The 17,313-nt window shown below is 43.1% G+C and overlaps 1 protein-coding gene across 2 annotated transcripts in view; it reads right to left on the bottom strand.

Annotated features, from left to right (window-relative positions):
- NSRP1 (nuclear speckle splicing regulatory protein 1) overlaps nucleotides 1-17,313 on the bottom strand; it is a 293,546-nt gene that overhangs the window by 239,467 nt on the left and 36,766 nt on the right. The gene's annotated exons all lie outside the window — the stretch shown is intronic.

Raw genomic sequence — 17,313 nt, 5'->3', positions numbered from 1 at the left:
GTATTGAAAAGTAGTATGGTGATTCGCACGTGCAGGGTCCTAGATTCCTTCCCACTGGCCTTTATCTTAGCATGACATAAGTCGCCTAGGAGCTTCGTACAATACAGGGCACGGGTCCTAATGTTGGCAGGGCTGTTACAGCCTTTCATCCTTCCACTGTCATGTGGTTGCCATTTCGTTACGGAACAGCCTACCTATTGTCTAAGTGTGCAACCACATTCCGGTTTGGCGATTACTCCTCTGCTATCAGAGACGCACAAAGGAGCTGTCACATTCCGGACCCTAATGAGTCACTCAGGAAGAAGAGGGGGAGCAGTGAGAGCCCCCCGCGAGGAGACGCAAGCAGGGCTACTGTACACCCTGGCGGGGGCTAAAACCACTCCCTTTTGTGATGGGCCGGTGCGTGTGTATTGTGGGGGGTAGGGAGGTGGGAGCATTAGGGGATTACACAGCAGGTGTCGACTCCCCAAAAGAAGATAATATGTAAAGAATAGGCTTTCTTTACTTTGAATAATATAACAACCCCCCGACTCCTTTCACCCCAAATCTTTTATGTAGCGCTTAGAGCAGGGCTGAGCGCTAGTTAGATGCCAGGACTGTGGAGGAGGCCCAGCCGGGTTGGGAGGAGAGTGACGGGGTTGGGGGGGCAGTGGACTGTACTCCAACCGTTGCTGCTAGATGTAAACCTTTGTTGTTTGATGGTCTGAAGTCAGTCAGGGACAGCAGAGCTTGTATAATCTTAAACCGAGGCGGTCTTTCTACTTTGTGTTCACTGCGGTTAAACGCTCCCTGCTGACCCGGCTCATAACAGACCGTGGGACCCTGGCAGGGAGGCTGCATGAGGGTCTCTGCCCATGTCACCGTCTGACAGCAGCTCCAGGCCTTGTAAATGTGCAAGGCCACTCCATCTCCCAGGTTACTCATCACAATTGACAACAAGCCCTTGTGACGTAGCACGTAAGGATCAAGTGCGCCCGCCGTAAGGCGTGCCTTGCTCTGCGCATGGCGCATGTGTGGTATGGGTGTTTGTTACTCATCACAATTGACAACAAGCCCTTGTGACGTAGCACGTAAGGATCAAGTGCGCCCGCCGTAAGGCGTGCCTTGCTCTGCGCATGGCGCATGTGTGGTATGGGTGTTTGAGTACACAGCTGACAGTTGGGGCAGGTTCAGAGACCAGACTATAGCGGACCTAACACTAGGAGCAGTGGAGAGGGCTTGAGAGCAGTACCGGGGCAAGTCAGATCACTGTATTGGATCGAAGGAGGTAGCACCTGGGAAGCCTTCACAGCAGCGAGAAAAAGACACTACTGCCGCCATATACGGGCACTTGGACCCGCAGCGCTCCCCGTCCCGGGATTTAACTGCATCGTCCAGATCTGCAGCGCCAATGTACAGGAGCCGGTAAGTGGGGCATGCTGTACGTGTAAAGCGGGCCGAGCTTGGAGCGTGCGTGCGCATTAAAAAAAAATAATTGCATGAGGTTTGCGAGGACGGAAGGGGGACAGGAGATGTGCACATCACGTGTCTGTACGTGCGCGTTCACAACCTCCAGTCAGCCCTGCACATGCCCATCTCCTGTCTCCCTTCCGAAGCAAGTCAGTACGAGGTGTGTGCGCGTGCGTTAGGCAGCCGCGGATGCGGTGAGGGGGGTCGGCAGCGGCGGGGTGTGTGCGAGCGCGTGTGTCTGTGTGTGTGCGTGTGCGTCTGCGCAAGCGCGTCTCAGAAGCGCGTCCACAGACCCCGACCCCAATTGCTGCGCGTGCCCCGGTCTGTCTCCCTTGAGAGGCATCTCGGCGTGGCCTTTGGCCAAACAAACATCTAGGCTATGGACATAATTTAGAACTGAGTGGTAATGGAAAATTCTTGAATTTTTGTAGGATGTGCTAAATCCGTAGGATAATACACCTGTTGAATTTCCACGGTCTATGGGCAGAGTGACCAAGCAACTAAGCGAAAAAGGTCATTATCACAGCAGGCCGACAGGCGCCCCATGCTGCAGACCTATAATTAACTCAGCAGGTCTTCCGGAGAGGAGCACTCAACGCGCAAATGCTGTTCATGTGAAGCGCGTTCACAGACAGCAATCACCACAACCACAACACTGCGCGTGCCCCAGTCTGTCTCCCTTGAGGCCTCTCGGCGACAACAGGTCTCGAGAGCGAGACCTAAAAAGTAAAATCACCTATCCACTGCAACAGACTCCTTAAATTCTAGATTCAACATCAATTATACAAATAAAACCTTTGCTACTGTGAATAAAGCACTGCTGGACTTCACTCTTGATGCCTAGAAGGTGCTGGAGAGGAACACATCAAAGCTTTCGGAAGTAAGATAATCGGGCTACATAACAAAGGGTTGAATGCTTCCCTTAAAAAGGTGAAGCTTATCACGAAATAACTATAACAGAAATGGATCATATAATATTTGTCTTATGCTCCCCAATCCGTTATAAAGTTTAACAAAAAATGATAAATATGCTCTCATGCCATATTGTCCTATTTTAGCTTCTGAATCGAATAACCTGAAAACACCGATTATTGCCTACACATGTAAGTCATTACTATGGCCGACTTGTATTAGCAGTAAAATACTACCACTCCAAGCCGTCTGTTAAGATCTAGTACAATTCTTCAACACCAAACGTCTGAACATTTATTTCATTATCAAGAGATCATTTACTATTAATAAGCAATGGCCTTTATATCAGCAGTCATGGCTAACTACAAAATGTCTGGGCCTCTTTTACTTCCACACACATAAAAGAGATATAAAGGACTCTTCATAAAATTCACTCTAGGTCTACAGATGACACATGCCTAGTGTTGATCCTATCACATAAGGTTTTCTGAAGATTGTCAATCTTTCCTTAACCTCTGGATCAGATCCAGATGAATAGAAACCCTGAATCATTAACATCTTGCTGAAAAAAAGACACCCTAGATAGTTTTGATACTGAAAACTGCTGACTTATAGCTTTATTGATCGATGCAGGTAAAGTAACAAAGTATCAAATGAGCTCTCAAATTAGCTGGAAGTCTTGCATACAGAACTGTTTCTTCCTTTAAATAATAACATGTCCTTAACCTCACATTCTCTCTTGCTTTTACTGATCCCTGTGTTACACCCTGCAATACCCGAGAATGATCTTCTAGTGTACAAGGCCTACAAAGCACAAACAATCTCCCTATTCTGCCTCAACGACCCGTCACTCCATCTTATCTGCTCTCTTCACATAGAGTTTCCTATAATTGTGTCCTAGAACCGGGATAAACAGTATGCTTTTCAATAAATAAATCAAATCCCGCCAGCTAAGGATCCAATAGGTTATACATGGTCATGTCCATGTAGGCAGTGCCACTACAGTACATTCTGGGAAGAGGGCAAGGCAAGCCATTACAAAAAGTTCCTCTGATGAAGGAAAGATGTGCTGAATGACTGGTGTGGTCGACTGTCTCAGCAGAGTCTCAGCTTATAAACTGGAGCCTCACTTCAGCTCAGGGAAGATCTCCCTGCCAATGAACAGACCTGCATGGACCCTGCTTTGGTGCTGGCAGAACATGAATATGAGTGATAGCAGTTTCCTCTTGGCTGGAAATAAGCCTGAGGATCTGTTAAAATTCTGCTAGTCTTCCCTGCTGATGACCTGACAGAGTGGAATGCTCCAGCCAGCCCAATGAGTCCTGAGACATAGACACATCACTTTCAAGTCCATTCTTCTTCACCAGAAACCAAAAGAGGGCTGACTCTACACATCTAAATCATCAAGTGTGATGAGGTGAATGGTGACTGCCTGGAAAGCCAACTCCTCCTCTCAATACCTTCTACTGTTTTAGTGTCCCCTGATCCTGTTTTGGCGTCCCCTGATCTTGTGCCTCCAGGAATTCAAATCATTAAGTGCAGTGAGCTAAAAGGTGACTGTCTGGCAACTATTCTTCCTCCCTGCATCACCGCCTACTGTTTTGTTGTCCTTTGTCCAGAACCCAGTTTGCTTGTGACTTAGCCAGAGGGAGAAGAGCCCGAGTGGTCCCATCGTGTGTCTTATGCCCTGGATCCCATAAACGAGTCCTTGTGCATCAGTCTACCATGCCACCTTTTTTTGCAGTTCATTATGAGAAGATACTTACAAATAAGTCAAATTAAAAATGTCTTGAGGCTGCAGATGGTTGTGGTTAGACACTGAGGAACATTCTCCCACCAGCTCCATGACTAATGACATTCATTGATTGTAAAAAGGAAATCAAATCTCAACGAGGAACTTTGGGGATCTTTTGTTATCCTGGGGGCACGAAGGTCTAACCTACCCCTAGACTGCCCTTTCTTTCCCCCTTGCTTCCTTTATTATTCAGAAAACAAATTAATTCCAATGTAGTAATTCGATGGTTGTGGATTCTTGGTGGCTCATTCATCATTAGCTGCCTATGTGGTTTATGAGCAAAGTCAGACCCTGTTGTTGAAGGTCTGTGTGCTTCCATTTGCCACAGGGATGGACAGTGAACGCAGAATTATAAATTATACTTGCATCTACATACGTTATATCAGGATTTGGCAATGCAATTTGAATATCCTCTAGTAAGTCTGCCCCAGGTATAGGCTAGCAAAAGAAAAACCCTAAGTTACCTAGTGATAGAGCCAGCATTTATTTGTAGTGCCTGTCTAAATCTGGTTGATAGATAGCTCCAAAAAACTCATCAATGCAGATGTAAGCATTTGAAAAAAACAAATCCCACTCACAAACTTTATACACACGGTTAAAAGCATGCCCAACCATTCCTGATGTTTTCTGCAGGTTTATCCATACAAGACCAGTTGCATCAAATCCACTGGGCACGGCAGTAGTCTTTAATAGCATACTGTACAAATTCTTGGTATTTCATGCTCGTCTTCATCTCCATGAGAAGGACTGAGAAATCTTTGGAAACCTATGATTCTAACCATATTCATGGCTTGCCCTGCACAGGTATGTGTCATACCTGTTACCCCAGGATATTTCTGTTTCGGAATGAGCCTAAATAAGGCTAAACATTGAGAAGGGCAAGTTTAACACATATAAATAAAACCTTGTTGGGAAGACGTGTGTATCTTCCATCCTGCAGCTCTATGCCTTACCAGGGAGAGACTTCACAGCTGTGAGCTTGAAAATATGGCAAAAGTTCTCAACTGAAACAGACAATTTTAGCTTTCTTCTCCGTGAACAAGAGAAAATATGCAGCTGAGCGAGAACCACAGTTATCAATCTCTTACAGAGAAATATGTAAATATTTAATCATTTAAACTTATTTTCACATTAAAGGCTGGTAACAAAAACGTGTTTAAAGCCTGCCTGAAAAGAAGGCTCCCTCTACTTGTTTTAATTGCCATATTATTTATTCTTACTCCACATTTTCTAACCTTTAAATAAAATCTCAACAACTTAGAAAACGTAGAATGAATATACTGAACCAGTCACATGAAAACTAAGTGAGATAAAATGTTATTTCTTAGCCTTAAAACGATCAGCAGTGCATTCCAGACTCCAGACTACAGTCCCATTGGCGCAAATATCCTTCCATATGCATTGCTTTTCGTACCCATAGTGTTTTTCTTGAGGCTATCAATTTAGATACAGAAACTTTTTTAGTGGAAGATTCTATGCTTCTACTTTGGATATAGTAGTGGACTAGTCTTCTCACGTAGTCAGGAACTTCACAGAGAACAAGCAGGAAAAGTGTCTGTTTCTTGTGGAAGATATGACCTCTTACACCTCTTGAGACCTTGAATCTAACAGTCATGTACCTGGGAGTAAAAGTGTCGAATAAAAGCATGCTACCATCTACTGCATCCGAGCAGACACTGGTAAACAGCGAAGGTATCTCACAAAATGAGTTATTTAACAGTTTGTCTTGCACTATCAACCGTCCTGGAGGATGCAGTCACAGTAGACTTTGGAAGACTAGGCAGAACAGGATCTTCTGCACCAACCTGTGAAACAAATATAGACTGAAACACAGCTCTAATGTATAAAACGGAAATAGACTTTCTAATTAAAATGTTCAACATGTAACAGCTTGTAATTTTACCACGAGCCTGACATATGCCTGCAAACCAATTGCGTGGCTTCTTTCTCGGTTGAAGAGTTGGCTCATATTAGTTTCTCATTCCAAAGGCCAGAATTTGAGACAGTAACCTCGATATAAAAGGCAGCTTTTCAGGTGAAATACTATTGTGAAACCATTAGAATCACAGTGCAACGGAAAGACACAGATGGGTTCCACACAAGGCTAGTAACCACTAACAACCACAGCACCTTAGCAACATCATCCATGGGGAAAATGGTTTCCTTGAATCCAGTAAGTAGCACCATCATCCTTGTGAGTATAAATATATCAATGCATTGGCATACGTTCGAGACTATAGGAGAGGGTGACAGTGGAAACTTACTTACTACTGATAATTGTAAAAGTGTTTTCAGATATTCTACAGCTTTACACGGTACATAACCAAAACTACAGAAACTCGATAAAAGTGCTGCAAAGCAACCTTTCATAGTTTTACAAAGATTACAGACAGCTCAGTATCAGTATCATCAGTATTTGGGGAATAAGTGTGTTTTGAGTTTCTTTCTAAAAAACTATGTAGTCCTCGGTGAGGCGTAGGTCCTGTGGAAGCTTGTTCCAGTGCTTAGCTGCAAGGTATGAAAAGGTGCGACCGCCTGCCCTAATCTTTTTGATCCTTTTTGTCTCCGCTAACGCCTGATGGCATGACCTTAGGCACCTGGAAGGGGTATAAAATTTGATTTTAATCCGAAGAATCCTAGTGCCTTGTGTGCATGGCACAAGAGCTTAAATCTCGCTCTTTGACGCATAGGCAGCCAGTGAAGTTGTCTCAAGCATTCAGTTGCTGAACTGTATCTTCCCTTGTTGCACACTAGTTTGGCCGCTGCATTTTGTATCACCTGCAGGCGAACGAAAAGATAACCTGCCATGCCAACGAAAAATGCATTTCCGAAATCTAACCTACTAATAAGTAGGGCTTGTGTGATTGTTCTCCTGCATTCTAATGGAATCCAGGGGAAAAGCCTTTTTAATAACTTAAGCGTGGCAAAGCTTTTTCCACACATGGCCCCCACATGATTCTGCATGGATAGGGTGTTATCAATGAGGACACCCAGATTTTTTGCACACTGCTTGGGCGTCTCCCAGCGAGTGGGGCCACCATGACGCATCCCAGATCAGATTGGCTCCACCGAAGAGCAGGATTTCCGATTTCTCAGCATTTAGTTTTAGGCAGTGCTCCGACATCCAGGTTGCCATCTCAGAGAGGCAGTTGTTTAGTTTTTCCCTGGCATCCTCGTGCCTATCCTCAATGGTTATTGTCAGTTGAGTGTCGTCCGCGTAGGAGCAAACGCCGAAACCCCATTTCATGCTGATTTTTGCCAGAGATGATACATAGGCATTAAAGAGCGTGGGGATAAGGGATGCTCCCTGCGGGACACCACAACTGAGAGTTTTTGGACTTCAGGAAAAAGCGCCCATATGTACAGTTTGCATTCTATTATTCAGGAAAGAACTGAACCATTGAAGGGCTTTTGCATGTATCCCTTTCTCATGAAGATTTTCCAACAGAAGATGATAAGAGACCGTGTCGAACGCTGCCGACAGGTCTAGCAGGATCAAGGCTACTGCCTTACCTTGGTCCAGCATCGATCTTATGTTGTCTAGGGCGGCCAAGAGGGTTGCCTCTGTACTATTGGTGGCCCCTTTGGGAGGGGTCCAATAATTCATTTGTCTCAAGATAGTTAGACATTTGTCTATTGACCAGCTTCTCCAGTACTTTGGAGAGATAGGGGAGTTGAGATATTGGCCGATAATTGGCTGGGTTATGTACATCTGTACCCGCCTTCTTCAACAGGGGAGTCACTATGGCTTGTTTCCAAATCTCTGGGAAAACTGCAGTCTCCAGAGATTGATTGAATAACTGCATGACATATGGGCATAATGTGGGTATGATCTGGGCATAGATGAAATGTGGACAGGGATCAAGAGGAGATCCTGATTTACCTTCCCCCATTGCTTTAGCGACCTCCTCCTCTGTGAAGGGAGAGAATCTACCCAGACATACGGGTGCATCGGGATGAGGGTCCAGGTGTTCCCACTTAGTGGGATCTACTGAGGCATTGAAGCTGAATGACGAGTATATTGTGCTGATTTTGTCGGTGAAAAATTCGCTAATCATTTCACAGCATTCTACTGAGGGATGCAGGGTTTGGGACATACAGGTTGGTTTGCATAATTCTCGCACTATTTTATATAACTCCTTTGCCGAGTTGCTATTCTCATTTATTCGTTGTGCAAAATAAGTCCTTTTGGCCTTTTTAATTGCATAATTATAGCTCCTCAATTCTGTTTTATATGCTGACCTGTCAGAGTCCGATCTGGACAATCTCCAGGTGTGTTCCATTATTTTACACTTTCTTTTCAGTGCCCTAAGTTCCGGTGTGTACCACTTCTCGGATAGTGTTCTTTTTGTGGATTTTGCTTTAAGTTTTGGTGCACATTGGTCCAGTGTGTTTGTAATTTCTGTTTCGAGACTTACTGCACCCATGTTGGTGGGGAGGGCTCCTAAGACCTCTAAACCATTCAGAACACAGTGGAGCTGAAATGAGTCAGAAGTGACTAGTTTACAGGCTCTGTTAGCCCCGTGTGAAGGTTTGGGCGCCTTTGTTGATGTCATTTGTAGGTTAAATGAGAAGGTGATTAGATAGTGATCAGTCCAGGTGACAGGTTTAATCTCCTCGACTTTAGTGGATTCTATGTTGCAGAATAGTAAGTCTAATGTATGCCCTGCAATATGTGTGGGCCCCTTGACCCATTGCTTTAATTGAAGGATCTGCATATCGTTAAAGAGGGGATGCTAAAGTTGGGATGACAGAATGAAAATGCCTGGATATCCTATCGGGTCATTAGCCGTGCTTTAAAAATCCTTATTGATTGAAATTCTGCCAGACCTAAGTCAGCCTTTATTCTTTCCATGGTATTTGAGTAAAACTAATTTGGGTTTGGCAACCTCTTTAATAGTGTGGAAATGCTCAGGAACTTTAGGAGGAGCAAAGAAAAGCTGTATTTTGTTTTATGAGAAAAGAAAACGACACTAAAATAGGTATGGTTAGGAATATATTAGACAATCAATCAGCCATGCCTTACACTAAAAAAAAATATATATCTTATGCGTCCTGAGAAATTAGACGAAGAAGTGGTTTGTAAAATGAAACCTTGTTTTAAGTGTGGTTGTCACCAGAAGGAATCCTTGATCCACAAAATGTTACATTAAGTACTCAAAAGTCAGTGCAGTACTAGCCCTTTTCTTCTCCCTTTTAAGACCACTAACCCAATTCGTCACATAGAGTACACTCTGTGCCTGGGCTCCTGCACTCTGAAAACATTTTTATGATATCCTGCATTATAATGTGGCAGCAAAATTATGGAGTAAAATGTAGAACAACACAAGGTTGTGGGATGGCGAAGATAGGGTGAAAATGGATATCCAACCGCAAGAAGTATCAGGTGCACTGTGTGGGGAACTTTACCAATACACTAGTACTTAAATGTATCTGTGCCCACCACTACAATGACTTCAAGGCATACATCTGCTGCATCTCGCACGGTTTGATGCATTCATTTGTGACCAGTGGCAACTCGGCTAGGCATTTGTGGACAATGGGATAAATAGTAGCTAATGCAAACTTAAGGAGAAAAGTTGTTCAAAAGACAGTTGTTGTGGATTCTTCTGAAGAAGCTAGGGCTGCTCCACATCTGTGCAGAGTTCATCTGGACTATGGCCAGCCATGCTCTTTGAAAGTTACAAATGTAGATAACCTTGACATTATTGAAGGCTCCAAGCTTGGCCATTCTGGATGTTCAAATGGGCCACCTTGGATACACAAGTGTAGGTGAACAAACCATGATCTCCAAGCAAGCTTTAATGCTGTATTTTGTTAAACTTATTTGTTTTCAGTATGCACATGAGCTATCTTAATGTGCAGATAGGCACTGTGAGGAATATGAAACCCAATAAGGATGTGAGATAAACAAAATGTTGCATTGTCACACGACAGCATCAGGATGCATTTTAGAAATGTCTAGGTGAATGAGGAGGGTACTAATAGTCTCGGACCTTCCTTAGTACAGTCCAAGAGCTAGACAGTCTTATCGCTTAACAATTTAACCATGTATCCGTGTATACCTATAAAGGTCCTGGAGCACTATGTCTAAACTTCCAGGTGGTGTATAACCAAGGATGCTGGGACCTACATTGCAAACAAAAAAAAATAATCTCGTTTTGAGATGGGTACATTACATTTTATTAAAGTGATTTCAAAAGCAAGGTGTAAATGAAAAGGGGATGCACTTTAGAAGCAGTTGCTACAGGAGAACACTGAACAAGTTTGCCGGTAAACTATGAACACTAAAATGATTCTATCAACTGATTTTATTAAAAAGAGGTCCAAAGCAATTGTCAATAAAATTGATGATGAACGTTTTTTCCAAAGCAAACAGCTGAACATGGAGTTATAACGCTTTTGTAAATGTGATGTAGTGGAACCAACAAAGGAATTAAAATGGGACCTATTGCTCTTATATACAAGTAGGAAAAAAATGTAACTATGCAAGCAGAATTGCTAAGTTTAAAGAGTAACTTTGGCGTATATAACCTACAACAATACTACTAAAAAAAATCATCGACCGCAGAGAGCACGCAGTGTCCCCAGATGGAGCTAAGCCACTTGATGCTGTTTCTGACACCCACAAGGCTATGTTGATTCAAGATGATGATGTTTGTACTTCAGTCGTCCTCAGCTATGTTTTCAGCAGGCAAAAGATAAACAAAAACAAGCATTGGCAAAACTGATAGGCCACGCCCATGTGAGCGCTATTGGCTTTGTCAATGCCTTTTTGCCATGCTGTAGAGCTGTATCAGCTGAGAACCTTGCCACCAGTGACCTTAATCACTTGGGCTTTGTGTTTTATCAACATTATAGGCAGAGTACACAAATCTCATCCCCACGTTTTCTACCATTTCTTTACACTCTAAGGGCCAGATGCATCATACATTTTGCTCCTCGCAAAAAATGCACCCCTGTTGCATCAAACCCAGTTTTGCTATTTGGTAACCTGTTACCGAATAGCCAAATGGGTTTGTGATTTGCTATTTGGAAGGGGCTTGTTTAGGGCGTCCCATCCAAATAGCGAATACAGATGGTTATGCATGAATATTTTGTGACCGTGAATGCAGTCGCAAAACATTTGCATATTACCACCTACTTCTAGTAAGTAGTCACCCGTTCGCAAATGGGAAGGGGTCCCTAAGGGACCGCTTCCTTTTTGTGAATGTTAGTTAAATCATTTTTTAAGAGAAGGCAGTGGTCCCACGGACCACTGCCTGCTCCTAAAAAAATGAGAAGAAAACTTTTTTTTTTTTTTAAACGCATCCAGTTTTCCTTAGGGCTGCATTTAAAAAAAAAAAAGAATTGCTTTATTAAAAAGCAATCACAGACAGTGGTCTGCTGAGCTCAGCAGGCCACCATCCCTGTGATTTTTGCGATTCCCATGTGGTCGCAAATTGCAAACTACCTCATTAGAGGTAGGTCATTTGCGATCCCCTAGGAATCGCTAAAATCGCTTTCATGCATTCTGTTTTGAGATTTTCTAATTGAGAATCGCAAGGATTCGCAATTAGGTAATCGTAAATCAGGACCTTCATGCATTTGGCCATAGATGACAAGTGTTACTATTACGCAATTTAATTAGAGTCAGTATATTCATTTTAGAAGGAATCGCTGAGTTGGCACTTGTAAGCTCTGGGTCACATATATGTTTTTAGTTAAACAAACAGTCATCCTGTGGCTCACCGCATACATGTGACTGTATAAGGGCTTCATATTATTGGGGTCTATGTGAGAGTAGCTCAACCACGCCAGGTTTCATCAATGCATATTTAGGCTTGTACTCCGCATGTATAATGGAGTAAAAGGGACTAGCACTAGTAGAATTACAAGATTAAAAAAAACATAAATAGATGAAAGTCTCATGTATGAAGCAAGAAATCTTAAGTGCTCTTCAGTATTGAGGTGCACAATGTGTATGCAGATTTTTTTAACAAAAATAAATAGTATGTAAGCAGAGGGTGCAGAAGCCAAGGTTAACAAATCCAACTTATTTACTACTCATTGTTAATTGGAAGTAGCACTTTCAGTCCCCGTGCTTTCTTATTCTGATATTTGTATTACTTGGCAAAGTAAACCTACTGGTATTTAAATATAGAGAAGAAAAGAGAACTCCCCCACACCCCTCGATTTTGACACCTTGCTTTATGTGCAAGCATAATAATGAATTCCTTCTGTTAGTACTGTGATTTGTCTGGAAACATATGTCGATGCTAAAGACAGTTTAACCAGATTACCACAGCCCCACTTTTGCCTTCAGACCCAGCAGCCAACGATGGGAAATAAAGATGCATACTACCATGTAACTTCACAAGTTAACAAAGAGATTATGTGATAAGTGAATGCATTTTATATAATAAAGTTGTCTAAGAAGTAGAAAAGACGCCTAAACGAAATTTAAAGAAATTGGGAGTGATGATACTCATAAAGCAATGACGTACACACGTTAAAATAGATCCAGTAGCTGAGAATGCAAGGGGAAAAAAGCTTGAGTTGACTACTTATGCTAATAAGCACCTTATGTATACAGCACACAACAAAAAAACAAAAAACAAATTAGTTTCGGCACCTGATAAGTGACGTTAACCTGCAGAGAAATTATATTAGGATTCAAAGCTGCAAACTGGGGGTTACCTACAATGCTCTGCAACAAGTCCAGTCACCTACTACTTATTTTGTAATTATACAATCATGTGACCGGCAGGTTACACATAATCCCTGGAAAAGGTTCGATAAACACTTCAGCTATTGTAACAGTTTTATTCCACGAGATATGTAGAATAAACGTAGCCATCTGCATTGTGCAATATTCTCAAAGCTCTCAAATTTCCAAAACAAGTGCGTAAATAACTCTCCCAGTCTGATATTTTTGTTTTTCACTATGAGACTTAAGTGTTTTATTTATTTATTTGAGTTTTATATAGCGCTGGCTAGACCCGAAGGTATCAGAGCGCTTTACATAAGGAACAGCGAGTTGCAAGTTACAAATTGTACATACGTTACACAGTGATTACATAGTAACAACAAGAGTTGGGGGGCTATGGAGAGATGAGGGACACTGCTGGATGGTGGTAGGGAGGGAATCCGTGGAGATGAGGTCACTGAGGAGTGGAGGGTGCCAAAGAAGATTGTAGCAACAGGCACCGCCATCCCTAAGGCTGGCCCTGCACCACTGCAACAATACAACAAAATCCCAAAGCAGGAAACCTGAGAGTACAAGAGCACATTGCAGGCACTGCATAGAGGAGTACAAGAACTCTGTTGGAACTGCTGCAGGATCTCCACGAGCCCTGTCGAGTTTCCCGGTTTCATACGAGATGCACTGCTCCAGTCCAGATGCTTTCTTTGAATTCCGAGTTTTTGTAGTATTGTTTCCTTCATCATAAAACACGACTTCGAGTATAAGAATTCAAAGGGAAAAAAAACGGACTGGACCATCATCACACATGGATCTGAGAAACCTGTCAGCTATGCTGCAAACTAGGAGAAGAACTGCAGATGCGACCTGACCAAGAATGCAAGGAAGTGGGGAGGGGAGAAACAAAGTACAGACAAATTTAACAGTAAATAGCTCTTGTACTTATTAATCAGTTCTGTATTAAAGTGCGTTCTAATCTTGCAAAGATGATGACTGCAGGATGTTGGCATTGCTTTCGGAAAGGGTGGGAGGCAGAGTGAAAGCCATTGGCTGAGCTCCACGCGGGGAACACGGGTGCTTTGGAGGCAATCTTGATATGACAGCACCTGGCAACTTTCCATTCATCACAAAGTGGAGCACAATGAGCGCTTAATCAAAACATTAGGTAAAAGATAAACGATAATCGTATTTCAAACATACAAAAAAATCGGTAACTTTCGAATAAAAAGTGTACATTTAAACATTTCAAAGTGCAAAAAAAGGTATGCATTATGCAGCATCATTGAGCAGACATTGTGTTCTGTTGCTTACGCCATGAAGAAAATAAAGTTCAATGAACTAAAATGGTTTATTTCCAAGAGGCTGCAGTAAGGTCAACAGCGTGACTTCAACCCAGCCGTACACCAAGCAAAAAACAATTTTCACATGTCAAGGACAAGCACTGGTAATGCATCGGTTTCGCCTATGTGGTAAGATGTTTTTATCAATCACCGTTCAGGACAAAGGGACAAAGGAAAGAGCTCCCTGAGAAGTATAACGGGAGTACAGAGGATGTGGCGCAGTGGCCAGAGCTGCTGATTCGAGAGCTAGGGATCCCGGTTTGAGTCTCGGAGGCACAAAATCCTGTAATTCTGGGTAATTCACTTAATCTCTCTAGAGAAAATATGTACTATATAAATCTGCTGCAAGACGAAAAAGAAGAAAGATGCAAAACTTCATGAAAAAATAGTTCCACCAAAGTGGATGTTAACAGTATTTAGGTTATGGGAAACTGATAAGAGAAACAGACAAGGTACGAGCATTGGTAAAGGCAGGAAAATATGCTACAGCCAATAAAAATGGAGGGAAAGTGTCAAACACAGAAACCAATGAAAATCCTTTAAAAAGAGGGTGTGGGATGTAAGCTCCTAATAAGTTTATTTCAATAAAAATAGATTTCATAAGCACAGCAAACCCTAAAGAAAAGCTATGATGCGGCCATGGTTGAACACATCATAGCACTTTTTTTTTTAGGTTGAAGATTACCAGACAGCATGGCTCTCTGGTTTTCTAACAACATTTTGGGAGCATTCAGAAAGCTTCCTTGGGAATACATTACACTAGGTGATGACATTTCCACACATTATGGTTTGTGCACTGTATACTTGTATCAATCAAACTGTATGCTGTATATCTGCAAATGTAATGGTGGTTTCAATTAAAGATGTGTTGTCTGTAATGGAAGTGTACTACCATACCACACATAGTCCCCTATAAGCCACTCCCCTCTACCACCCCACGCCACTGAACTCCACTCTGCACCACTCCACTTTACATCATGCCACTGTATTCTACTCTACTCCACTCCACTCTGCACTACTCCGCTCTATGCCACTTCTCTCTACGCTGATCTTCTCTACTCTGCACCACTCTACTCTATGCCAATGCACACTAAATCACTCTACTGTACACCACTGCACTCTTTACCACTCCAATCTAGGCCACTCCACTCTATGCCGCTCTGCAATACTTCACTCTACGCCACTGCATTCTATGTCAATACATTACACCAATGCACTCTACTCTTTCCCACTCCACTCTATGCCTCTGCATTTCAGGCCAATCCACTGTATGCCACTCTAACCAACAACGCTCTGTGCTACGGCACTCTACACCTCTTTACGCCATTACTCTATGTCACTCTACTCTATCCCACTGCACTCTACTCAGCACCGTTCCACTCCACACCGCATCACTCTGTTCGGAAACAATCTACGCCACTGTACTCTGCAACACTACACTCTTTGACACTCTACTGTGCAACAATGAACACACCACCACTCTACTATGCACCACTGCATTCCACAACACTACTGTACAACACCACTCTACTCTGCACTACTGCACTGTACGCCTCTGCACTGTGCAGCACTCCACTCTGCACCACTGCACTCTAAGCCACTCCACTCTGTCACTATACTCTATATTCTGCACCCCTCTACACCACTGCACTCAATGCTACTCCACTCTGCACTACTATAAGCTTTTCTACTCTGCACCACTGCGCTCTATGCACTGTTTTCTACACCACTACACTGTATGACACCCTACCCCACTGCACTCTACTATTCACCACTCTAATCTACACCACCGCATTCTAAAACTCTGCATTGAACGCTGCTGAATTTTATACTGCTGCACTCTACCCCACTATACTCTGCAACACTTGACGCCAATGCACTCTACACCAGTCCACTCTACTCTGCCCCACTGCACTGTTAGCCACTATGCCACTGCAATCTACTGCTCCACTCAACTGTTACCCACTATGCCACACCACTCTACTCTACGCCACTCTACTCTATGGCACTGCACTCTACACAAAAGGACTCTACACCACTCTACTCTGCAACACTGCACTCTATGCCATTCTACTCTGCACTACTGCATTCTTTTCCACAGCACTCTACGTCTCTCTACTCTACATGACTCCATTCTACAACACTTCACTCTGCAGTACTCCAATCTACGCCACTGCACTGTATGCCACTGCACTCTACAGCACTATACAGTCTCTGCACCACTCTACTCTACACCACTACAATCTACTATGCAGTACTCTAATCTATGCCACTGCAATCTATAATGCTGCATTGTACAGCACTGAATTCTCTGTTGCTGCACTCTACGCCACTTTACTCTGCAACACTTTACACCAATGCACTCTACACAACTCCACTCTAGTCTACTCCACTGTATGCGACTCCACTTTATGCCACTCCACTCTACGACACTTCACTATTCCACCCTACGACACTCCTCACTATTCCCCTCTACATCACTAACTTTTAGCCATGCTGAAGAGCCGCTGCGCTGGTGTAAAATATGGCTGAGTTAAAGAAGGCTAAGACATGGAATCACTCATGTTTTGTATAAGGGTTCTCACTCACCGACCTACTTGGTGAAATGCTTCATCATAGGACCCTCACCAGAGAGGCCGAGTGCCTCCCCGGTGTGCTACGACGCCAGATCACAGCGGAGCAGGATTTTGTGAGTGTTGGGTGCAAGTGATGGTGCAGTAACTGATGTTAAAATAGCCTATACTACTCCTTAAACATTTTTTTATAACAGGGTAGTATGACTAGATTAAAAAGTAGTGCATGGTGGACGTTATAACTGATTTAATTGGTCAGTTACATCCGTATTTATAAAACAAAGGGTCGACATGTTTCAGCTTCTGTATGCAATTGGCGAGACTTTCCTCAGGACCGTGGACCATGGCGGTATGCGCACGCTAAGGCGCATCCTGACCTATGGCCCAAATTAGAACCGGTCTACTCACGGTTCTTACACTAGAACGCCTTCAGTGCTTCTGCAAGCGCAATCAATTTGTAAAACAAAAATTCGCAGTGACAAGACATCAACATACAGCATAACACATATGTCAATAAGCTTCGTTGCATGCTGGAAACATAAAGTGATTCTGAGAGCCCAA

Source organism: Triturus cristatus, chromosome 3_2, assembly GCF_964204655.1.
Source record: "Triturus cristatus chromosome 3_2, aTriCri1.1, whole genome shotgun sequence".
Taxonomy (NCBI): Eukaryota; Metazoa; Chordata; class Amphibia; order Caudata; family Salamandridae; genus Triturus; species Triturus cristatus.
The sequence above is the reverse complement of the archived record's forward strand: the minus strand, read 5'-3'. Positions and strand labels throughout refer to the sequence as shown.